This window comes from Panthera pardus, unplaced genomic scaffold (assembly GCF_024362965.1).
Source record: "Panthera pardus isolate Hobbes unplaced genomic scaffold, ASM2436296v1 HiC_scaffold_15, whole genome shotgun sequence".
Lineage (NCBI taxonomy): Eukaryota > Metazoa > Chordata > Mammalia > Carnivora > Felidae > Panthera > Panthera pardus.
This window is the reverse complement of record NW_026526710.1, coordinates 73,973,887-74,000,539: the sequence shown is the minus strand read 5'-3', so window position 1 is coordinate 74,000,539 and position 26,653 is coordinate 73,973,887.

The following is a 26,653-nucleotide window of genomic DNA, read 5'->3' as shown; positions in this document are numbered from 1 at the left end:
CTTTCCAGCAAGACCATTAATGTCAAAAATATTCACATAACTACTTTCTAGAAATACTATGTGAATTTTCCTTAAGTTCCGTGAATTGTCAACCATTCCAGAGAGTTCCAGATTGCCACAACTTGTATTGTCTCTATATATGTTCCCTTTAACCTAAGAAGGAAGAGAACCCCCCAAGACTTCCAATAATCGGTAAGGCCATTCATTATGTCCAAGGCATAAACCACGATGGTGAACAGAGCCATTTTCATTTGAATGAATGCCTGCTACTTTAGGGACAAGTGTTGAGAAAACCTGGAAGAGTTTAGGCTGTGGTTTAATCAGAAACTATTTTTGCAAAAAGCTGTTGAAGTCCAGTTGTGTAGATATTGGTTGCACTAAAACTGAATTCTCAGCTCTGCTTGCACCTTTGAATGACTCAGGTCATTTATATATATAATTTATTTATATATATTCTATATGGTATATGTGAATGGGTACATGGGGACTCTTTGGACTAGGATCAAATTTTCCGTAAACTCAAAACTGGTCTAAAAAGATAAATTCTATTAATTAAAAGAAAGAGGAGAAAAAGAAAGATGCCAGCACACACACACACACACACACACACGCATGCTGATGCCTAGTCCCCAGACCAAATGAATCAGAATTTCTAAAGCTGGGATCTGGGCATCCAGATGTTTTTTAAAGCTCCCCAGAGGCTTTACAAGCCTGCAACCAGGTTTATGAGGATTTGCCTTAAGGATACCACCACTTTTCTGGCTGATAGAAGTAGCCCCTTGATGGCAAATGGGTAAAGAAGCTTGATTTTGCTTCATAATGCCTATTGGATGCTGAGTGGAAATGATGTATGGAGGTGTTACAGGACCAGAGTTGAGCTCATGTCTGGAAATAGGGAAGCACTATTAAGCAATGCATTAATCACGTGCTTACCCGAGACTCATCTAAGAAAGAGCCCCATTGCGATCAGTGACTATTTTATTAGAACCTCAGGTGCCTGTCTGTGCAGGATAATGGGCTTGAATTTAGCAACTGTGCGCACAAAGGGTTCAAGGAGACAGTTCCCCTCCCCCATATGTTTACAGTGAGATAGTCTTGGGTTGGCTCAGGGTCCTAATTACGGTAATAACCGAGCATCCTTCACAATAAACTGCACGCAGGATCCTAATTAATGAGCTCAATTCATCTGAAGTAAAGAGTCCACCTACTGCGCAAGAGGGACGCATATCAATCAAGCCCGAGTGAGACACGGGGCCTGCAGAATGTGTTCTATTAATGCCATTTAGCGTCTTTTATCAGAGGCTTTCAGAGCACTTTATAAACATTAACTCTCACTGCACTCTTGGGAAAGTTACTGATAACGTGCTAGCTGTGAGCAAGCAAACTTAGCCTTGGCTCTCCCGGGGGTTCTGGCTTGTCAGCAGCTGGTGGGGCCCGGGGATACTCTGGGCTCTGCTCACAGCCCCCACTGGAGAAGGGCCCAGGAAGGAACAAGCAGCATTTGGTGGAGGGAGAGAAAGAGTAGGAAATGTAGAAAGTGGCATTTCCGGTCCAATTCTGACTCACATTGGTCCTTGAGGCAAATCTCAGATTTCAGCGTCTCTACCGAGAAATGATGATACCTTGTCCCAGTTTCCAAGGACTGTCTCAAGACGGGCACTCAATCTCTTTTAGGAGCTCTGCCTGCTCTTTCAAGCCCTGAACTGTGGTTCACCACCCCCTTCCCCAGGCAATACAGTAACACAGGAAAACGTGGTCAGTTAGGCAGGCCTGAGTTCAAATGCCAGCTGTGTGACCTCAGGCTAATTACTCAGCGTCCCTGGGCTGCGGTCTCCCTATGCCTCAAAAATGAGGTTTATGGTACAACTTATCACAGAACTATTGCGAAGATTTAGTTAAAGGAGGATTAGGATCCCCATTAGAATTCGGCCTGCACTTTTCCACAGCATGCCCACTGATTTTGACAGTGTTCGTAACACGGTTTTCGATAAATGTGACCACGATTGCTGTTAGGTTTGCCCTATCCCTGGGTGGTAGTCTGGAGTAGAGACGCCAGTTAGGAGACCATCAGGGAATCCTGGCAACAGGGCATGGGGTCCTTGTTCCGAGAGGTGGGCAGATCTGAAAGCTATCTAAGATAGAATGTATTGGTTGGCTGCCGTTTAAATCTGTGGTGCATATCTTGGAGGCCTCCCTTCTGGCTCCTGTTCCTGTCCTATCCAGGATTCCCCATTGTGTTCATCTTCTAGGGCTGCTGTGGCAAGGAACTGCAAACTGGGTGGCTTGGATGAACAGAAATTTATTTTTTTCAGAGTTCTAGAGGCTAGAAGTCCCAAATCAAGACTCCCTCTGAGTTGCCATGTTTCCCTCCTAGCTTCTGGTAGCTCACAGAAACCCTCGGCATTCGTTGACTTATAGACATATCACTCCAGTTTCTGCCTCTGTTTTCACGTGGCGTTCTTCCCTGTGTCTCTCTGTGCCCAAATGACTCGCTTCTTATAAGGAAACCAGTCGTTGGATTAGGACCTAATCCAATGGCCTCATCTGAATTCGATGACTTCTGCAAAGACCATTTCTAGATGAGGTCACTTTTACAGGTACCAAGGATTAGGAATTGAACATATTTGGTGGTCGGGGTGGGGGGCAGGGAGACACAGTCCATCTATGAGACCCTTTATGAGTAAAGACCATTCAGTAGCCAACAGTGTTGTTTCATTTTTATGACTGTTACCGCCATCACCCTATAGATGCCTTTCTCCCTATAAGTAGTGTGGGAAGGAGGGTCTTGGCAGGTAGGGTGATGCAACTTCGCACATCGAGTGAGTGAGCCAATGTCTGAGCTTCGAAGGGGATCTGAAAGTTGGGATCAACCTCCAACAGCTTTGGAGGAGGAGATAGGGACTCCCTCACCCAACCCTCCCAGGCAAACTCCAGCTGACTGCCTACTGGCTACTTAAAAGGCTTTGAGGCACTAAAACTGATACCTTATCATCTAACAACATATGTCGTTCCAGGTTCTCCTGGAAGTAACTTATCATATTTGCTGATATTAAATACTTTTACAACAAATGCAATTCAAATGCCTCAAAAGCAGACTTTAAAGGGCATATTCAACACCAGGGTTACAACATCATCCCAAAACATTTACTACCAATGGAAGTCTACTCATTTGAATATTCAAACCCTTTTTCCTAACACACAGATCAAATTACCATTAAAATATTTCTTTTTGGCCCTATTGAGCTCTCCGATGGTCCCTCAGGCAGGGCTCTATAAGTCTCTTCTCAGGGCACTGGCCTGGCTTACCTGGGGATTTTCCAATTTCCCGGAATCAACATAATCGACAGGATTATAACCGATGAGAAATGGACAGAGAGAGAGAAGCAAAAGATGATGCGAACTTTTTGGTTTGGGCACTTAATGGTAATTCTGCCATGTCAACAAGTGGCATATTGGAGAGAAGTCGGTATGTGTGCGATGGGGAGGGGCCAAAAGTGAGTTCAAGTTTGGACATGTTGAGTTTGAAATGTACGTGGGACATCCAAGTAGTGGTGTCCAGAGGGCTGGTGCCTATGAGTTTAAAGTACTGGAGTGAGATCCCTACCGTCAATGTCAACTTAGGCATCGTCAACATAGGATGGTACCTGAGGCCAAAGAGTAGATAGGATCTACTTGGAAGGTGGGCATGAAGTATGTGAGAATAAAAGAGCGCCGAAGATGGAACGGGGGGCCCTAGCACTGTGCACAAGGGCAGAGCGACCATGAAGAAACCTGAAGGGGAGGTTGGGAGCGATTCCAAAGGTAGTAGACACATCGGGAGTTTGGTGGGACAAGAGAAGGGCAGGAACAATTTGAAGGAGGAAAAGATCAACCGGATAAACTCCTGCTTGGTGGTCTAGCCAGGTAAGAACTAAAAAGCACATGTTGAATTTTAGAAGAGGGTTGTTGATCGATTAGAGAGTTTGCATATCTGAAGGTAGTGGCGAAAGAGCCAAAAAATAGATTCTACGAAGCCCAAAAAATTACTTGAAGACTATTGGCCAGAAAGAGGTGAGAGAGAGAGGAAGGGAGGGCTTGAAGGTCTAGGAGAGAGAGAAAAGACAGGATGGTGAACAGAATGAAGTCCCTGAGAAAGCTGGGGATGATGTGATCCAGAGCCTTGGACTAAGGGAGATCGCTTCTTCTTTCATTTTTGAAAAATTGTGGTAAAATACATTTAACATAAAAGTTACCATCTTAGCCATTTATTTATTTATTTTGAGACAGAGAGTGCATTTGAGCAGGGAGAGGCAGAGAGAGAGAGGGAGAGAGAGAGAGACAGAGACAGACAGAGAGAGAGAGAGAGGGAATCCCAGTCAGGCTCCGCGCTGTCAGCGCAAAGCCTGATGTGGGGGCTTGATCCCATGAATCGTGAGATCATGACCTGAGCCGAAATCAAGAGTCGGACACTTAACCAACTGAGCCCCCCAGGTGCCCCCATCTTAACCATTTTTAAATGTACAGCTCAATGGCAGTAAGTACATTCACATTGTTATGCAAACATCCCCATCATCCATCTCCAGAGTTTTTCTCATCTTGCAAGATTGAAACTGTACCCGTTCAACAAGAACTGCCCCCCTCCTGTTTCCTCAGCCCCAAGAAACCACTGTAGTACTTCCTGTCTCTATGAATCAGACTACTGCAGGTACTTCCATATAAATGTCATCATACACCGTTTGTCCTTCTGGAACTGGCTTATTTCACTTAGAATAATGTCTTCTACATTCATTCTTGTTGTAGCATGTGTCAGAATTTCCTTCCTTTTTAAGGCTGAATAATGTTCCTTTGTATGTGGGCGCCACATTTTATTTATCCATTCATTCCCTGTATGGACACTGGAATTGCCTTCAACCTTTGGCTATTGTGAATAACGCTGCTGTGACCACGGGGTACAAATATGTCTTCTGTCCCTGTCAATGACTTTGGGGACATACAGAGAGTCACATTTTTTTATGAGGTGTCTCCCATATCCAGACATCAGCCTGACAGGTCTCCTGGACTCTAGCCTCCCTTCCTGAACCACCTAAGTATCTGCAGAGAGGCTCTTCTCCCCTCTCCTGTCCCTCCTCCTCCTCTCTCCTGCTTCTGATCCTATTTTATCTTATTTTCCCTCTGCCCGTCTATTTGTAACTCAGTTTGCAAAGTCACATCTGTCTAGCCTTCCCAGAACAGAACATCACCACACCTCACATCCACTATAGACTGAATGTTTGTGTTCCCCCCAAATTTGTAGGTTGAAACCTAATTCCCTGTATGATGCTATTAGAAGGAGGAGCCCTTGGGAGGTCATTAGGTCATGAGGGCGGACCCCTCATGAATGACATTAGTGCCCTTATACAAGAGATGCCAGAGCGCTCCCTCATCCTTGCCCACCATGTGAGGACACAGTGAGAAGTCAGCCATCTATGAACCAGGAAGCATGTCTCACCAGACATCGAATCTGCTGATGGCTTAATCATGGACTTCCAGGCTTCAGAATGGTGAGAAATAAATTTCTGTTGTTTAAGCCCCCCTGATCTGTGCAAATCTTTTACAGCAGCCCAAATGGACCAAACACCCACTTACTCAAGAATTCCGAATCCCCTCCTGGTTCTCACATCACGTATGAACTCTTTGAGTTACTTTGCACTGTCCTCATAATCAGGTTCGTCATTACCTTTCCAGTCAGTCTTATATCCCAGGGCTCACTATTCTCTCCATTCAAGCAAATCACCTTTTCCTCCAGATGCCATGCTTGTTCTTACCTTGCTGACTCCATTCATGCTGTTCACCCAGTTTAAAATAACCTTTCTTGTGCCCTCAGCCTGAACAACCTCTGTCCGTCCAAGAATGTCTAGCCCAGGTGTCGTCCAAGTCCCATTCCTTCTGTTCTTTGAAAGCCTAAAGGCATCTCCCACCATTGTACCACATTCTCCTCTCTGAGCAGTTATTGTACCTGACATTGTGCAGGTCCGTTCTTCCTTCCCTGCGGGTGAGAACCGTCTGACCTATGGGTTGGATTATAAAGTCCTTGAAGGCAGGTCCCATGTCTCTTAATACCTGCCCTGCACTGTCTGCTGTACCTGGAACAGCTGAGAGAGGTGGTGAGGCTTAATGTGGACAAACGTCTCCTTGAGAAATGGAAAGAAGTTGGTTTAGTCTAAACAGACAAGTAGTAGGCAAAAAGTCGAGGCTGGAGAGGGTTAGTGAGTCCTACGTCAGCCCAGAAAGGCGAAGAAACTTGCTTAAGAGCATCACTTATTTAGTAGCAGACCCGTGACTTGAATTCAGAACGCCTGGCACGTAGACCATTGCTTTTCTCTTTACACCACACAGGTGAAGTTTTTGCTGGTGACATCGGCAATTTGAATTTGCTTCAGCTTGAAGTGGCAATCACAACTCTGATTGCTCTTTGGGTCCTCTACTCTCCAGCCATCTGAACATGCCCCGGCGTCTCTTGCCATGTACATGTTCCATCAGAGAATGGGGAGCACAGTCTTGAAAGTGACCCTGGAAATCTTCCAGCCCCCTTTTTGAAGACCCTCCTCACTGGGTAGCTCACAATCCCCGTGAAGCAGCTAAAGCTACGTGGCCGCCTTGTTGATAATGTGAAGGTAGCTATCAACTAGGTTGAAATGAAGAAGTCTCAGAGGACTTTTTTCGGACGGTGGTGAGTGGTGATCATCAGATTAAGGAATACTTAGGTGGTCAGAGTGGGTTCGCACCATTCATGTTGCAATAATGACCAGCTGCCAGTGTTACCAGATTAAAGTTATCACTGTTTGAGGCCAAGCTGCTTCTTAAGGACCATAGCTCATCCATAACCATCTGTTCCTGGACATGATGCATGCGAAGGACTTTGTAGCTGACTAAGCAAAGGTGGATTACCATGACAAGTCACTATGTTTGATAAGTGATTTGTGAACATTAAATGGTAACGGAAGTCTTTGCTAGCATTGCAGGTACAACAAAAGATACAAAATCAAATATAAACCTCTGGAAGTACTTAATGCTAAGTCGACATTTGACCTAATTCCTCTGAACAAATTATGATTCTCCTTATTTTCATATTGCCTCCTTTTCCGTGATAATGTATGTTTTACATTTTCCAACATCCTAAAGCTCTAAGGTACCGTCTCTACTTTAGAACAAATCCACATCTGAGTCATTGTTCCTTTTCTGAAGTAGTCTTGTAAATCATATAAGTAAGCAAAATGTCCCAGTCCCCCCATGAAAAAAATATTACCGATATTGCTATTCCCTGGGAGAAAGACAGCCGGCTATAAAATAACAAATTCAGCATTTTTTATTAGTGGGATGGGAACATTTTATGTCACATTAATTAATAATGTATAATCTTCCCTTTTTTTTAACACTTATTTTTGAGAGACAGAACATGAGCAAGACAAGGGCAGAGAGAAAAGGAATCCGAAGCAGGCTCCAGGCTCCGAGCTGTCAGCACAGAGCCCAGTGCGGGGCTTGAACCCACAAAGTGCGAGATCGTGACCTGAGCCAAAGTAGGATGTTTAGCCAACTGAGCCACCCAGACGCTCCGTTAATGTATAATCTTTCTTTACATGTTCTATTTTCAATTCCCTCTCCTCTACAAGTTATCAAAAATTCGTAATGTGGGAGTAACGTTGGTTTTCCATGGAATATTGTCAAGATTCTTCTGCTACTGACACTGCCCCTCAGATTTAAGCGCACAGGTCACATGTTCTAATTCAATTACTCATAAATTTGATGCTACAGATTATTTATAGACCATAATTCATTTCTAGAAATTGTCATAAAGCGACTGTCGTAAAGCAAGCTATATTCTCCCCTGGGAACCATGTTACAATTAGGGGTTGCATTTCTGATCCAAATGCAATATCAAATAAGTAATGGATATGCAAAATATGTGCCATAAAATCAAATATACAAAACTATTAACCTTTTCAATTAATTACAACAGTAATGCTATAAATTGGGCATAAATGTGCTGTGTACATTATACAACAGGCTTCCAATGAGCTATAAAGTGCACAAATAGCACATAAAAATTATGAAGTGACCAAAGCAAAGATGTGACCTATTAGAAACTGAAATCCATGTAAAACCTTAAATTAACAATACTTCTGCACGTCCTATTAGGCTATGCAAAGGAGTTTCTTGCAGGGTGGGGAGATGTTTGTACTACGAACCCCCTAAGATTGTTTCAAAGAGAAAGTTGGGTTTTGTGAACAGTGCTATTCACAGGGGCTATGAGGAAAGTGAGGTTTTGAGGAAAGAGATCAGGACTGGGGTTCAGGCCACCTGAATGAAACTCAGCTGCTTACTATGAGCTACGCAATGTACAAGTTACAGGTTTAGCCCCAGCTGAGATCTTGGGATCTCAGCTTCCTTAGCTATTGAAAAAGATATTGGAGTCATGACCTCCGGCTCTAAACCTCCATGATTCCACACTTAAAAGGGCCTTCTGAGGATGATTTGGATAGCTAGGTTTCTTTAAAAGCCGTCTAAAGATGTTTAGATTAGTATCTTTTACGGTTTCCTACATAAACTCACTTAGAAACAGACGGATTCAAAGTCATTCCTTCCATGTTAGGGATGTCTAAAAATATTTTAATAGCCCTTGTGTGTGGGGAGGGACTCAGGATGAAGTTGAGGAATAGGACTGGTATCTTGCTGAAAAAATTTACTTAAGATGACCAGAAACACAACGGGCCTCCTTTTGACCTTTCACATCTTGACTCAAAGTTGTACATGCAGCTGCTTGAGATCAAATTATAAGGTTCCCTGGAAAACGATAAGCCTGCTATCGATGGAGTGGTTATGTTCTCCCCAAACTCATAGTGGAACCCTAATCTCCAATATGATGGTGTTAGGGGTTGGGGTCTTTGGGAAGTGATTAACTCAGGAGGATAGAGCCTCGTGAATGTGGTTAGCACCTATATGAGAAGAGACTTGAGAGAGATGATTGTTCTCTGCTTTCCAGCATGCGAGGACACAGTAGGAAGACAGGCGTCTGCAAACCAGGAAGCGGGCTCTCACCAGTCATTGGATCTGCTTGAGTTTTGATCTCGGACTTGCCAGCCTCTGGAACTGAGAAAGAAATTATGTTGTTTAAGCCACCAAGTCTATGGTATTCTGTTACAGCAGGCTAAAATGACTAAGGCAACGTGTTTTGAATTATTTTACTAGACGCATGGTTGAACATTGTTAAATTAATTCACACTTCATTAGAAACCTGCAAAAATTAAAAGGAACCTTTCCATTTCTGGCAGCACGCTGGACTCGGTAACTCTGCCTCTGAACTATTTAAAAATTATTTTCAAAGGCATCGCCGAGCCAGCAAGAAGGTAGCAGATGCCAAAAGCTAGGTAGAAGCTTTAACCTACAGAAGTAGGTAGAACACTAAATCAACCTCTTGCCTTGAGTGTCCTTACTGTAACCCAGTGAACTTGAGCTTGGCTTTCAAAGCCTTGTGGGGACAGTGACATTTGACAAAAGCCAAGACTGTCCATAGAGTGTCTAATTATAGGTCTCTTGCATAAAGCTGAGATTTAAAAGACTATTTCCTGAGGGTAATAATGAGTTGGAAATAAATCTGCACCTAGGTTAAAGGAGGGGGAGAGGCTGTGATGCCTCTCCTAAATCTTGGGAGTCGAAGAAAACGAATCTTTCCTGAGATTTCAAAATTATAAGCCTCCCAGGTGCCTGGGTAGCTCAGTCGGTTCAGCGTCCTACTCCTGATTTCAGCTCAGGTCATGATCCCACAGTCTGTGAGTTCAAGCCCCACATCAGGCTCCGTGCTGACAGTGCGGAGCCTGCTTAGAATTCTCTCTCTCTCTCTGCCCCTCCCCTGCTATCTCTCTGTCTCTCTCTCTCAAAATGAATGGATGAACTTAAAAAACAAAACAACAACAAAAACCCCAAATTATAAGCCTCCCTTCATGCATATTTGTTGCCAAAATTTACAATACCCGGTGATTCCTAAAACCTTAAGGCAAAGACAGGTTGAAGTAGTTCAGGATCGATTGGTGCCTCAGGCATCTGACAAAAGAAACAGAAATCCTCTTTGGAGGAAATAGTTTTCAACGCAGACCCCAAGAATTCCCAAAGCTAAAGGTCTAAGGAGTATGAGTACACATTGAAAAAATTACAAAATAATAAGGAAACAAAACACAGCAAATAACAGCTAGCAGGAACAACAGATCGCAGAGGCAGGTATAAAGCTCCTTCAGTTGTTAGAACGACCAGACACAGAAGATAAAGTTTGCTGGACATTTAAAGAAATAAAAGAATGGATTAGAAGCATTAAGAAATTAAAAAAATGGATTACAAGCATGCACAAAGGGTAAGAAGTTAAAAATCAAAAAGAACCAGTAGAACCTTAGAAACGAAAGTCCTCCTAAATGACAAACACTATACGTTTCACAGCAGAGAACACACAACTGAAGAGGTTGACGGGGAGTCAAAGAGATGATCTGGAATGCGGCACAGGAAACCAAGAGATTGAAAATATCTAAAGTTAAGACGCATGGAAGCTAAGGGAAGGAGTTCTAGTTACATCTCATTTGAGTTCCAGAAAGGGAAGTGGAAGAAAAGGGGACAGAGGCAATGCCTGAAAAGATAATGCCTGAGAATTTTCCATGGTGACTTGCTTTCAAAAGAGAAGAAGAATCTTTCATGGCAGCCCAAGATGGAAGCCGATCTTTTGGTAACCTAGTTGCCGAAGTGCTATCCTACTAGTGTTGCGGTATTAGGAGCAAATCGTTAAGTTCGGTCCGTTACACAATTACGCAAGTGTGTGAATGCCAGGAGGTGAGGAATGTTAAAGGCCATCTTAGAGGCTGCCTATGTGAGTCATCAATGAAGTGCAAAGTGAAACCAAATGAGATATTGCTACACATCTACTAGAATGGCTAAAATTTTCAAAAAGCCCGTATCGATGTTGACAAAGACGGGGCAACTGGAGTTGGTGGTGCGAATGTAAAATGGTGCACACGTTTTGGGAAAACCGTTTGGCAGTTCTTAGTGAAATATACACCTACCGTATGTCATTCCACTCTTAAGTATTTCTCCAAAAGAAACGAAAGCATATGTTTGCACCAAGACTTGTACGTGAACGGTCATAGCATATCTATCGCGGTCAAAAAACTAGGCACAACCGAATGTCCATCGTAAGCGAGGTGATGAACCAATTGTGGCGTTTGTATACAATCGAATACCACCCAGTGATAAAATGGAACTGTTGGGAAGTGCAAGAAATGAATCAGTCTCAAAGTAATTATGCCGAGTGAAAGAAGCCAGATCCAAATAACTATTTACTGAGTTATTTCACTTGTATAAAATTCTAGAAAAAAGGAAACTAATTTGCAGTAAACAAATTGGCTGCCTGGAAACAGGGAGGGCAGGAAGGATGGAGTGCCACGGGCCTGAAGAAATCTCGGGGTGATGGGAATGCTCTGTATCTTGATTGCGGTGCTGGTTCCACAAGTTGTTGTTTTTTTTTTTGTTTGTTTTTTTTTTTTTGCAGCTGTTAGACTCATCAAATTGTACATTCTAAATACGTGCAATTTACTGTACTGAAATCATTCCCCAGCAGAGTAGTAAACAGAAAGAAAAAAGAACAAGGCCAAACAAAGCACTTTAAGACCAAACCCAAACCAAATAGAGCTGAGTTTGCCACAACAATCCTTGACTAAAGAAAGCTCAAAGAGATTGACTTCGCCTAGGAGGAAAGTAGTCTTCTATGAAAGGTCTGAGGTGCACGAAGGAATAATTGGCAAGTGGTGGACACCTGGGTAGATTAAACTGTCATTCATTACAGAAAGAAAGCAATTACGATGTTTCGTTTGGGGGGTGAAATTATAGACTCACAACAGTAGCACATGATTTGGGAGGGAGGTGACAGGTCGATGGTTGTCTCAAGTTCCTTATCACAGGGAAGCCTGGAAAGGAAAGACAAAGACAAAACGTGGGCGAGACAGAGGGCAAAATAAGGTGGTCCACTGGTGTTTTCTGGCCGCCGTGACATAGTACCACAAGTTTAGTGGCTTCAGACACAAATGTATTATCTTTACAGTTCTGGAGTCAGGAGTCCAACATGGGCTAAAATCAAGACACGGGCAAGGCCACGTTCCCTCTGGAGGCGCTAGGAGAGAATCTATTCCATAGCCTTTTGTAGGTGCTAGAGGCTGCTCATGTTCCTTGGGTCCTAGCCTCATTCTGCCATTTCAGAACATTTATGGCCCATGGCAGGTGACTGAGGGCAGTTGCCACAATATGGGGACACTGTGTGCCTGCTGTTCCTCAGTCTTACCATCACAAGGGTGAGAAAAGCTTTGGGTGAGCGGTGAACGGAGAGCTTAGGGAGCCACAGTCAGCCCGACGAGGAGTCTGAGAACAGCAGGGGTTAGCATGGGTGCCCTCGTGAGAAGTTGGATTGGGGCCACAGAGAAGGGGCCCTGGGGTCCGCTGGGATGTTGAAGTTGAGCACAGAGATATGCACCGAGGAAGTAGGGGTTCTTTCTCAAGTACTTTAATTGCCAGGCACCCTAGGAACCGGGGTGTGTCAGCAGCCCATCCGAATGTCTCTTATCATACCGCTGGATAAAAAAGAGAAACGGCCCAAGTAGAATACGAGAAATATGGAGGGGACATAACTATAGGTGCTTCAAGGATTTAAAATCTAAGAAAATATATTGTTCTACTGTATTCGAAAACTTGAACAAAATAGACATGCTCCTTACACAGAAATAGAACCAGCCAAGAGGCCTAGAAGGCGCTTATGTGAACACACGTACTTTCTTCCTAGGTGACAAGCCAGCCTTCTTGCGTGTAGGGCGCTAGACAGTCATAAGCAGTGGAATCATTAACGAAAAGCACCACAATGTAAAAACCGTGACACTAAACAGCCTGTGGAAAAGACACGCGTTTCCAGCATGAGAGCTGAGGCAACAAGGCAGAGACTTGCTCGCCCTCAGCTGGGAGGCTGCAGGGAGAGGGACTCAAAGTTTTCACTGCTCTGCACCTGAGAAAGGCTGAAAATGGCGGCGAAAGCACTGGATTGACTCTGGTGTTACAGGTAAGTCTTCGCAAGTAGGCGAATTTGCAGATGTGGAATCCGTGAATAATGAAGTTTGACTGTAATCCCTTTAATGTTTTTTTTTTTAATGTTTATTTAATTTTGAGAGAGAGAGGAGAGACAGACAGAGCACGAGCGGGAGAGAGGCAGGAGACACAATCCGAAGCAGGCTCCAGGCTCCGAGCTGTCAACACAGAGCCCGATGCGGGGCTCAAACTCACGAACCGCAAGATCATGAGCTGAGCTGAAGTCGGATGCTTACCCGACTGAGCCACCAAGGCACCCCTGACTGTAATTCCTTTAAAAGCAGAAGGAAGACAAAGGTGGAGGTCCTGGTCAGACAAGTAAGATTTGGAAAAGAAAAGGCACAATTTGTTTTTTTTTTTAATGCAGATGATATGATTATGTACCTAGAAATCCCAACAAAGATCTATGATAACTATTATAGTTAACTAGACTTTAGGAAGATTGCCTAATACAAAATTAATATATAAACACTAATCTGTTTATATATTTCAGCTATAAACATTTAGAAAATAAAATTTAACAAAAGATACCAATTATGATGGCACTGAAAATATATAAAATGCCCAGGAAGAAAACAGTTGAGAAAAAAAAAAGAACAAGATCTTAATGTACAAAATTATTAAATTTTATTGAAATGCATTTATGAAGATGCCAGTAAATGAAGAATATACTGTGTCAATGGGTGGAGAAAAAAAAAAAAACAATTTAGCAAAGAAGTCAAATCTTCCCAAATTTATCTACATACCATGAAATTTCACACAAAACACCAACACGTTTTGAGTTGTTTTAATTTGTTTGAACTTGATGAACTGATAGGAAATTTTAAATCAGAGAACGAAGGATCAAAAATAACAAAGACGTCCAGAAGAACAAGCTGGGTGTCTTGCTTTACCAGAAACGTATCAAGAATTATTATTTGGAAAATAACTTTAAAAAAAAACTATTATTTGGATATACTTTGGAAAGACAAATTGACCCATGCAACTGGATCAAGTGCTCAGAGACAAACCCACATATATAAACAGAAACTTTAGGCACTGCTGGTTCGTGGGTGAAGGACTGATTATTTAAAATGGTGCCGGTGTGGGGCACCTGAGTGGCTCAGTCGGGTAAGCATCCAACTTCGGCTCAGGTCATGATCTCATGTTTCATGGGTTCGAGCCCTGCGTTGGGCTCCATGCTGACAGTGCAGAGCCTACTTGGGATTCTCTCTGCCCGTCTCTGACTTGTGCTTTCTCTCTCCAAATAAATAAAATAGCCTTTAAAAAAAATAATAAAACGCTGCTGGTCAGTGGGTAAAGGATCGATTACTTAAAATTACCATTTTAAATTGATCATTTAAAAATCAGTTGGCAATTCACCCCAGAAAGAATGAAACTGTCTCATACAACATGACAGCCCGTTCCGGGTGGATCACACATTTATACGTGAAAGGCAGAACCAGGAAACTTTTAGGCAACAAAGTAGGAGAATGTTTTTGTGACCTTGTTATGGGAAGAATTTCTTCAACCAGATAAAGGTCAAGTTTTGATGAGTATGTAGAACAACTCAAGCACTTACACGGCGCTTGTGACCGTGTAAATTCTTAGAGCTGCACTAGAAAGTAATTGGCATTATTTAGTCAATTTGAAAATGCGTGTCTAACATAGCGTAGCCATCCCACTCCTGGGGATTTCCCCTAGAGAAACCTTTGCATGTATGTCATGGGAACTCCTGTAACACTGTTCCTAGCAGCCCTGCGATAGGAAAACAACCAGCATTTCCGTTGACAGTGAGAACGCTTACATAAATTGTGGTATATCTGTATAATTGAATGCCAAAAAAGGAGTGAGAGGGAATGAATTCCAGTTATGCACGATAATAGGGGTGACACCTAATATGGAATGAGAAAAGCAAATCTCAGAAGCATATCCACAGTATGATTACATTTATGTAAAACTTCAAAATGCTAGTTTAGGCATATTGTCTAGGGATACAAATATATTCCAGAAAAGCAGAATGAACCTTGAGTTAAAAATAACGGGGGGCGGGGGGGGCACCTGGGTGTGTCAGTGGGTTGAGCCTCTGACTTCAGCTCAGGTCATGATCCTGTGGTTCATGAGTTTGAGCCCCGTGTCAGGCTCTGTGCTGACGGCTCGGAGCCTGGAGCCTGCTTCGGATTCTGTGTCTCCCTCTCTCTCTGCCCCTCCTCCACTCACACTGTGTCTCTGTCTCTCAAAATAATAAATAAACATTAAAAAAAATTGTTTTAAATAGTAATTGGAGGGTAAGACGAATGAGATGGAGGGAGAGGCAGTGTTTCTAGGCAGTGGTTGTGATCTTTTCCTTAAACTGGCTCATGGATCATTGTGTTGTTACTCTTTATACTTTAAACATATGCATATTCTTTGGTAAATATAATGCTTTTACTTAATCAATTAAAAAATGAAGCAAGGCACAACACCAAAAACAAAAATAAAACCCTTCAAAGAATTGCCAGGGCAGGCAGTGTATTGACAGGCCTTGACTGATAAGGAACTTGACTTTCCATTTATGTGTTAAGCTGCTGTGGGCATCTGACATGCATCATTTTATTAAACTCATGCAGTGATCCTTTCAGACGTGTCTTATTACCCTACTTTATAGAAGAGGAACACTGAATCTTAGGTTAAGTAGCTTGATCAAAATAAGTAGTAAATGAGGGACTGGGGATTCGAATCTAACTCTCTCTCATTCCAAACCTGTGTTCCAAAATCTTGTTAAAGACTAAATCAGGTGGAGGGCACCTGGGTGGTCGCTTAAGCATCTGACTCTTAATTTCGGCTCAGGTCATGATCTCCTGGTTTGTGGGTTTGAGCCCCGTGTCAGGCTCCGTGCTGATGGCATAGAACCTGCTTGGAATTGTCTGTCTCCCAGTCTCTCTCTCCCTCCCCCACTTGTGCTTACATACTCTCTCTCTCAAAAATAAATAAACATTTTTTAAAAAGACTAAATCAGGTGGAGAAAATGGACACAGGGCTTTCCTTTAGGCACTCTAAATATTTATTTATTTATTTATTTATTTATTTATTTATTTATTTATTTAAGAACGAGAGTCCCACACTGTCAGTGCAGAGCCTGATGTGAGACTTGAACCCATGAACCCCGAGACCATGACTTGAGCCAAAACCAAGAGTCAGATGCTCACTCGACTGAGCCACCCAGGTGCCTCTCCTTTAGGCATTCTGGAATCACAGACTTCTTCTTAATAGGAGAGAGGCCAGGCATGGACACTGTTACTGCTGTTACCCTAATGGGCAAATTCCCACGGGAGAGAGAAAACCGACTTAAGGAAAATGGAAGCCATTTTCAGTCCAGATGGGTATGGGCAGCACCCCAAAGGGAGAGTCTGTAATCAAAACAAAGAGAATATATCATGATCGGTGAACGGGGAAGTGGAAAATACAAAAAAGGGTCATGCGAGTCTTCCAAGGTGAGTAATGTCAACGCCTCATAGCGTTATGAGGGGGTGGGCCATCCGAGCAAAGCCAACCGGTGCTGGACAGACTACAATAATCCTGGCTGCTGTCCCAAGGCTGCTCTCCACAGACAAGGCTATGCAGCTGCCGACGTGCCCCTCACCTTCAGATGAGGCCAGTCAACACTCCTCATTTAGAAGAAAGCCTCTTCTCAGGACTGAGCCCTTCAGCAGTGAGTTGGGGCAAAAAACAGTTCAGCAGACGTGATTTGGGGCATAAGAATCTGGCAAGAAGCAGAGATCTTTCTTTCTTCTTTCTTTCTTTGTTTATTTTTGAGAGAGAGAGAGAGTGCCGGGAAGGGGTAGAGAGAGAATCCTGAGCGGGATCCATGCCGCCAGTGCAGAGCCCAATGCAGGGCTTGAACTCATGAACTGTGAGATCATGACCTGAGCCCCAGTCGGACGCTTAACCAACTGAGCCAACCAGGTGGCCCAAGAAGCAGAGGTTTCTGATGTGGTGTGTTTACTTGAGACTCTGCCGATGCTTCCTCCTTTGGGCAGGCCCTTACTCTGTGTGGAATGCCGTCCGAAGTCTGCACTTTTTACGTTCTCTTCCCCCTGTAGCCCATCTTCATGGCCTCTTCTAAACTCGCTTTGTGCTGAGAAGCAGAGGTGTGACATTTCACAAAACCATGGCCTTAACAGGCTTACGTTTGGAAATGAGATTGTGAAATATTCAGTGTCCATTAAGTACTCCAAGCAGCCAGGAGCCTGCATTATCCAGATGGCAAAACCAAAGGTTCTCTGGTGAGTCACGTTCCTGGGGTCTCATGTCTATGGTCTCCTGGAGTTTCCTTCAAAACAAAACAGCCTCTTCACCCCCTAGATTCGAGGTCGCCGCTAAGCGGCCACCTCAGTTTTCCTTCGAGCCACTCCCTAAGATCTGCTTACTTCCCCAAATCTGTTTAAACCTTGGTTCCCTCACCATCATCCCCCCCACAGAGCACACGGCCTCACTTTACTTCATATTATAGGATGGAACTTTCTGGATGGGAAGTTGCACTTCAGACTTTAGCCATGGTTTTCACAGTCAATAAATGAATAAATTAAAGAGCTCCCTGACAGCTGTGGTTTGTGAGGATAAGAATGACATTGGCTCAGTCATCTGACTCCATTTCCCACATTCCTCTTTTATGGTTGAGGTGAACTGGGGAGTGGATCCACTTTCCTTCTTTTCCTGGTAGAAGCTGGGAATTAAACGTTATCATTAATCAACTGAAAATAATGTCATTATAGTAGCAATTTCCATACTTAAGAGACCTTAGTTAGAACCCAACAGAACCATGGGAGATTCTCATGCCCAGACCCTCATTTTTCTATTGTGATAAAATATGTATAACATAAAATTTACCATTTCAACCATTTTTAACGTACAAATCTGTGGCATTAAGTACATTTCCAGTGTTTTGCAACCATCATCACTATCTATTTCCAGACCTTTTTCATCATCCCAAACAAAAAACTCGGTGCCCTTAAGCTCACTTCTCATTCTCCCTCCCATCAGCCACTGGTAACCACCATTCTGCTTTCTGTGTCTACGAACTTGACTATCTAAGGTACCTCATATATGTGGAATCATGTAATCTTTGCCTTCTGTGTCTGGTTTCTTTCACTTAGCATAACATTTTCAAGGTTCATCCATGTTATAGCAGAATTTTATTATATCTCAGAAGTTTAATTCTTTTTATGAATGAATAACATTCCATTGTGTATATATATATATATATATATGTATATACACACCACATTTTGTTTATCCATTCATCTGTTGATGGACATTTGAGTTTTTCCCCTTTTTGATTCTTGTGAACATTGGTGTACAAGTATCTGAGCCTTAAATTTGAATTATTTGGGGTGTATACTTAGGAGTGACATTGCTGGATCAGGTGGGATTCTATGTTTTGAGGAGCCAGCCCCTCATTTTTAAAAGTAAGGAAGCTAAGGACCAATTGTTTTTGTTTTTGTTTTTTTGAGATCATACTTACTAAGAATATTTGATTGCCATAATTCTTTTAAACATGTGCTTCTTCCTGCTTTAAAGTGTATCTTAAGACCTTCTAGAGGGCAGGGAGCTTAATTCATGTTTGGTTTCCCAGTGACTAGCAGTGCCTGGTGTGTGATCAATATTCAAGCCATGTAATAGATGTTTGTACATCAACTTGTTAAAATGGTGCTCTATCAAAGACCCAGAGCAAAATAATAGATGGTAAGTACCCTCATATTCCAAAGTTGGGTGTTAGACTACCTATGCAGGACTTGCATATGAGGTATCTTCTTTCTTTTTCTTTCTTTCTTTTTCTTTCTTTCTTTCTTTCTTTCTTTCTTTCTTTCTTTCTTTCTTCTTTCTTTTTCTTCTTTCTTTCGAGAGAGAGAGAGAGAGAGAGAGAGAGAGATTGCACATTCATGAGCTGGGGAAGGGCAGAGGGAGGGAGAGAGAGAATCTTAAGCAGGCTCCATGCTCCGTGTGGAACCCCACGTGGGGCTCATTGCGGGGACTTGATTTCATGGCCATGAGATCATGACCTGAGCTGAAATCAAGCATTGGATGCTTAACCGACTGAGCCACCCAGGCACTCTGCACATGAGGTATTCTATAAGCCTATCTTGTGACCTTAAGTATAGGAAAGGATTTAAGTTGAACACCTCAGGAGAACTGCTTTAAACAAGGTTGTTGAAGTATGATGACATTTTCCCTTCACACAGGGGGCACATTTGGGAGAAGGCTGGCCTTCCCCTGAGGGCAATGCAGAGGCATTTTGTAGACTAAACAAAGGCCACTCGGAGGGATGCTCACCCAAGATGGAGTCCTGCCAGGAAAAGATGGAGGGGCACTTTTGGATTCAGAAGCTAATAGAAACGTCATGAGAAGACAGCTGGAAGTGAGCCCTTGCCTTTTCAGTCAATAGAGCTGCAGATGGATGTTTCTAGTAGGTGCCCCGTGAGAGAAAGTCAGCAAGAGAATCACCCCTATTTCTAGAAAACTTGAACAGATATTGACAGTAGCAGCCAAGTAAGATCTTCCTGGTGCTTCTCTTCCTCTCCAGCAGCTTGTCCCCCAGTCTCACCTTCAAGATTTGATCCTGAAGCATTCGGATATCTAGGCTGCCTAGCAAGGGGAGACGAAGGGAAATCAGAGAAGCCAGAAAGAAGTCATCCATCCCCTCCCCCTGCAGGCTCCCAGCCAGAAGCAAAGTTCATCCACGGAGGCAGGAACTTTCAATGAAGTTCCTAGTTTTCTTTGTGACACTGAAGAGGAAATTTACTGAAGGGAGGTAATTCTAAAAGTGACTAGAGAACTTTGCCTTATCAAAGGGTGCCTGACAAAGATATGGGAGCTAGCCAAGAGTTCATTCAAGAGGGGGTGGGGCAGAAAGAGCTCAAACAGACAGTGAGGAGAAAGAATAGAGTTGTTTTCTGCTTATACCCTACTGAGTTTTTCTTTCTCACGGCTAAATTTAAAGTGCATTAAAATAGATTTTTGTTTCCAGAGCATTATCCGTCATAAGCTTATTCAGGCTAACAAAAGTGTTAAATTTATTTGCTTCTGATTATAACTTAATTGACTGAATGTGGTGACAGTGCCTACTTTATTAAAGTAAGTGTACTTTGGGCTCTCTAGAATCCACCACCAATTTTAGTAATGGCACTTCAGTTTCTTGTGGAAAATGATTTCCCCTCCATTCCATATGGTCTGGTAAGACTATTACTCAAGATGTCCTATCTTCCCCTAGCCAAGGGACGGGATAGAGGGCCAAGCCTTTAAATTTCGAGCAGAATGAGAAAAAGACTAAGATCACCCGGCACCCATGCTTAACAGGCACACTTTGATAAGGTTTTAAGTGGCAGTGTAAACTCTCTGACCTCCCCCTCTAGATCCACGCTTCTAGACTTGGGTCTCCATAATCTGAGCTAGTAGATATCTTGCCAATAGATTGTCACAGTCATAGTTTCTATTGCTTATAACCAAAGGAACCTAATTTGTGCTGACTGGAGGTTGGTATATACATTTATTTATGTCATTAGTACAAAAAACAAGTTTTTATTTAATATATGCAGTTTGCTAGGGAGATGCTTTCAAAATGGAAGATGAGTGGGCACGAGTGCTATAAATAGTCAGAAGCACTATGGCAGGCACTGAAGAAACAATGATTAGTAAGACAGATATGTCCCTGGTCATATGAGATTTACAGTGTAATGAGGTATGAACAATCATAAATAGCGCCTGTTTTGTTGAACACATTGAATATTAATTGACTACGGTGGGGAAACAAACAGGTGCTATGAGAACATGTGGGAAGCAGGGAGGGCTTTCTGGAGCCAAAAGGATTTGTAGGATAAGAAGTAGGAGACATTCAGCAAAGTAGAGATGGGGTGATGCTAGGGCTTAGGATAGGAATGATGTAGTTTTCCAGGTAGAGAGAAAGAATTTCAAAGTTCGGTAGACCAAAAATTGCCTGGTGCTTTCAGAGATCTGATGGAAGATCTCTGTTCATGGTTGTGCCAACTCATAGGCCAAGAGACTGTTGATGTTGACTGAAGGCACTACCTTCATCTTCAGTGTGGGGGATTTTAGAAGCCTAGGTAAGCTCGCGAGAGTGAGGAAATATTCCCATGTGAGTTAGGTTGAAGGGAACACTTCAAAGACCTGTAGTCACTGCCTTTTTAACCTACACTTAAAAATGGTTCTGCCAAACTAAGTCCAACCGGAAATAGAAATGGCAGTCACCTCTGGAAGAGTAGATCCAACCATTTTGTTTTAATTCAGTAAGTTTGTACATAAGAACAAAATGATATTCTAGGTGTGAGGAGATGATGCATGTGTACTGATGATGCCTCAGTTCCACAGATAGAAAATGGCAGATCTGATCTCCCACGACACTGTCTGGTGATTCTCCTCAGTGCCCTGCCCAACAGTGGGGAGAAAAGAATACATAAAAGGAACAAATGATAGCATGCTCTTCAAATTTCTTGCTTCTGTAGATCCCTTCAGAAACCCAAGAGTTGAAAAACTCAAGACGAGAACCGCTGAACAAGGCATGTCTTACAAATATTGAGATTCCCCATGATTCATTTGGGGGATGCCATGTAGAATTAGTAAAATGGAATTTCTGAATGTTTTGAGACAAACTGACCAGTTTCCACAACACTTATGGAGCCATACTGTATGACCAGCCCTGTGTTTGACACTCTGGGGGATGTAAAGATGAGTAAGACATTTTCCTTGTCCTCTAGTACCTTATCTTCTAGAAGGGCAGTTAAGACCATTGCTAGATCTTTTTCATTCTCTTGAACAGATATCTACTGTATAATGGTGTACATTGTCTGCAAGTAAGAATTGTCAGTCTATATTTAATGAGTGGAATAAACTAATCATTGGTGATACGACATAGACCTGACAGACGGTAATAAGAGGAATTCAAAGGGAGGAAAAAAGAAATGTTTATGGCCAAGGGCTTAATGGGCCTCGTTTCATTTAATTCTCCCTGCAACCTTGCAAAGTATACATTAATGGCCTCACGTCACAGAGATGGAAACTGAGGCAAAGTTAAGGAACTTGCTTAGGGACACATGACCAGTAAGAGGAGGGCTGGATTAGGAACCTACATCTCCGGTCACCAGGGCCCGTGCATTTCTCACTGTACCAGGCTGTGGCTTATTGCTTCTGACTGAATTCTCCCAGGATCTAATCAGATCGTTGCCATGCTTCCCCAGTGCTTCTAGGGAGACCACTGAAATCATTTAAATAAGTGATGAGCGTATAGATTAGAGAGGCTTCTTTTGCATATTTCTTCTATTTGCCTCTCCTAGATGAAACCCGCCAGATTTTGTCTGAATTATCTCAGGAGAGACGGGGCTTTTGTGTGACTATGAGTCTTTTGCTCTGTGGAATCACCACTCTGTGACCCTAAAAAGTCATAGTTGACAATAATCACTTATTGTAATTGAAGAAGGAAAACACGAACACTTGCTGAGTGAAAACTACGGTGCTATATGGGTATGCCCTTCCTCCGCTCACCGCTCTCCTGCAATGATCCCTATTTTTTAACACTTCTGGGCCACCCTTCTTCCCGCTCATCCCAAGTATGTTACTAAATCTGACAGCTGTCAGCTCTGTAGAGTAAGAGGTTGCAAAAATATAGCACGTATCCAATAGTTGTGGGGGTTTTTTTGTTTTTTTTTTTTAATGAGAGACTGAGTGCCAAAAACTGTGACAGTGACTTTCTTGGACACTTAAGCTTCACAGAATCCCCACATAGTTATTATGACCCTTGTTTTCAGGTGAAGAAATGAAGTTCGAGGAAATGAAACTTTCCCGCATCCCCATAGTTAGCAAATGACAAATCTGGGATTCCCTGGCCCTCTCCAGGGATTCCACTCACTGCTCTGCCTACCAGAGGGTGAAAGGAAACACTGAGGTCTAGAAAGCCCAAGGGGATTGGTTATTAATGGGGGGTGTGAAAAGATGGCTGTTATGGACTGAGTGTTTGTGTCCCCCCAGTGTGATGGGATTAGGAGGTGGGGCCTTTGGGAAGTGATTAGGTGGATTAATGGAGTCCTCATGAATGGGATTACTGCCCTCATAAAAGAAACTCCAGAGAGTCTCCCACTCTTTCTGCCATGTGAGAACCCAGTGAGCAGAGAGCCATCTCTGAACCAGGAAGTAGGATCTCACCAGATACCCAATGTGCGGGCACCTTGATCTTGGATTTTTCAGCCTCCAGAACTGTGTGAAATACATGTTCATTTCTTAAGCCACCCAATATATGGTATTTTTTAACTTGGCAGCCCAAGTGGACTAGGACAACAGTAAAGTGATAAATATTAAACATAAATATAATTTTCCGTCATGTATTGCCCTTCCTGAGCAGACCTCTGATCGTCTTTTCCAAAGGGGATGGTCACCTTTAATAATGCACCCCACCATTGCTTCCCTCTGCCCCTCCTAGAAATCCTTCTCCCATTTATCAGATGACCCTTTGTATCCTCAGAAGAGATACTCCTATGGAGATTTCCAGGATCTTCTCCACCATGACCCTTAAATCATCACTGAAATTTTTCTTTCATTCTCCCTGCATCTACTAGATATTAGGCCTCAAGGGGCTCATGGTCAAGTGGAAGTCGTAGGCAACTAGACAATTCATTGTAATGTGCCTTGAAAAGTTATACTCAGTCACAGATTTAGCGTATTATTAGGAACAATTGAACATTGGCGAAATCTCTCATAAGACAACCCCAAAAGGATTATTTTTAGCATCCTTGATTGCATCCTGGCTGGTAAGGAAAAATTAATCTTCTTCTGCAATTCCTTTATCATAGGTTGCTTACTACTTTCTGTTTCCAACAATGCTTCATCTCTATATGACATTTCATGCACCTAAGTAGTCTCTGGGGAGAGTGGGACTGGATTGTCCTTTCCTGGTGCCATGAGGGACTTGGTGGTGCTGTCCTCCTTGGTGTCTTAGCAAGAAGATGCAGAAGGAATAATGCCACGTATAAATAGACTCGGGTTTTATTTATAGTTCTGCTTAACGCTTAAGTGTAACGCCCAGTGCTTTAAGCAATGTAAAAAGCATCTTCGGATTCCTGGAAGTTTTCACCAATAGCACTTAAGAAATTCATCTGGCCATGGAGCACCTGAGTGGCTCAGTCAGTTGAGCCTCTCGACTTTGGCTCAGGTTATGATCTCGAAGTTCGAGAGTTCAAGCCCTGCATGAGGCTCTCTGCTGTCGGCCCGGAGCCTGCTTTGGCTCCTCTCTCTCCCTCTCCTTCTGCCCTTCCTCTGCTCACTCTCTCTGTCTCTCTCAAAATAAACAAATGGAAAAAAAAAAAAAAGAAATTCATCTGGGGGCACCTGGGTGGTTCAGTCAGTTAAGCAGCCCGCTTTGGCCTGGGTCATGATCTCATGGTTCATGGGTCTGAGCCCTGCATCAGGCTCTGTGCTGACAGCTCAGAGCCTGGAGCCTGCTTTGGATTCTGTGTCTCCCTCTCTCTCTGCCCCTCCTCTGCTCACACTCTGTCTCTCTCTCTCTCTCTCTCTCAAAAATAAATATTAAAAAATACTAATGAAGAATAATAATAACAGAAATTCATGTGGCCGGTAATGGGTTTGTGAGTGGTGGTGAAATAGAGTGAGGGAAAGTCAGGAACAAACACATTTTTTCACTTTCCCTGTAGGTTTCTAAAAGCAGGGTGCTGAGGCCTTGTTTGTTTGTTTGTTTTTAAAGTTTATTTATTTACTTTGAGAGAGAGAGAGCGTGCGTGAGCTGGGGAGGAGCAGAGAGGGGGGGGAGAGAGAGAGAGAGAGAGAGAGAGAGAGAGAGAGAGAGAGAGAGAGAGAATCCCAAGCAGGCTCCACACTGTCAGCATGGAGCCAGATGTGGGGCTGGAACCATGAGACCCTGACCTGAACCGAAATGTAGAGTCAGATGCTTAACTGACTGAGCCACCCAGGTGCCCCAGGGCCATGGATGTTAATAAGAGAATTAAGTGGTTATTGGTCAAATGGTCTCCATGACCTATTTTATCTAAATAGTGAGTCTGTTTTACAGAAAAGCCAGAACCTGTGACTGTATTTGCTGAGCAAATTTTACCGCCAGGCTATACATACCATGAATCAGTGGAGAGCATCAATTTCTTTTCTTGTTTCTGGAAGAGGTAAGAAGAAACAAGAATATGGCTTGCCAGTAGAAATGCAATTAGATTACCTGTAGCCCAAAGACAGGCTTTTGCCATTCTTTATCGCTGATTTCTGGAAGCCAGAAATCTCTGAGTGCCAGGAAGCCCAAGGCCCAGTGTAGCTGATCAGGGAAAGCATGCTGTACCTCAGTTTCTTCAGCTGTTATACAGCTGCTGTAGCTGGCACACTTTTTTGTTTTTTCTTGCACTCTTTCTTACCAGAAGGATCCACGATTAATGATATAACTCCTGGAAAGTTCATAAAGATTCTCAGGAAAAGGTTCACATTTAAATGAAGTACAACACTATCTAAGGACTTTCGTGGTTCAGATTCTTTGAATGCTTGGATTTCTTCTCCCTTGACATGGGCTCCTTTAAGAGCTACATAAACTGTTTCATTGCACAAAGGAGCTGTCAAGACATTTCAGTAAATCATGGAATTCATTCATTCATTTATTCATTCAGTTAGTCAGTTAACAAATATTTCTTGAACACTCGTTACATGCTAGGCATTATGTTTGCCACTGGGGTTATTCAAGAATTCTAAAATGGTTCCTCATCGTTGTGGAGTGTTTTGGCATAAAATGTTGCATTTATCTGGACAATCACAGGAGGAAATAGATATCATTATTAACTTTATTTTACTGATAAGGAAACCGAGACTCAGGGAGGTCAAAAGCTGTGTCCAAGGACTTATATAAAAAAACCTACTTTCTAAATTTCATTTTATTTCCAATACAGCATGCTATGTTCTTAATTTTATGAACTTTAGTTACTAGATTTTAATCAAGATAGATGAACCAAAGTCAATAACAGACTAGACCCTTGGCGTTTGCAGATTTAACTTTCTTGGCCTTGACCGTTTGCTAGACTATTCTTGGGAACCATTAGCAAATGACCTGGAAGAGCCATGACTTAGGAGTTTGAATTGGGGAGACATGAGCCGATAGATCCTATGGTAGGCCTTAAAACTAGCCCTGAATCTCTCACCCTAGGGAACTGGAGTGTGGGGCCAGTCCCTCCCGTTCTGAGTGGTTTACCGAACATCTGTATCTCAATGTGGCTCTCTTTCTATACATTTTCCTTGATGTATTTTATGGGGAAAATACTACCGCGGCCTGCCAATTAGCAATAGCACTTAAGAATATCAGAACCTCAAGAGAAAGGCTTCAGGAGTTGCCCGTACCGTGAATGTCAGTGCGTTGATGATGGCTAACATGGGAATTAACAACTTCAGTTTTGGAAGATGGAATTTCAATTTGGAGATGGAATTCGGTCTAGTGGTTCACATCTCTTTGGCCATCGACTCACCAGAGCCTCTTTGGCTGTTTTCTCACTCTCCTCAGTTTAGGAATGGGGCG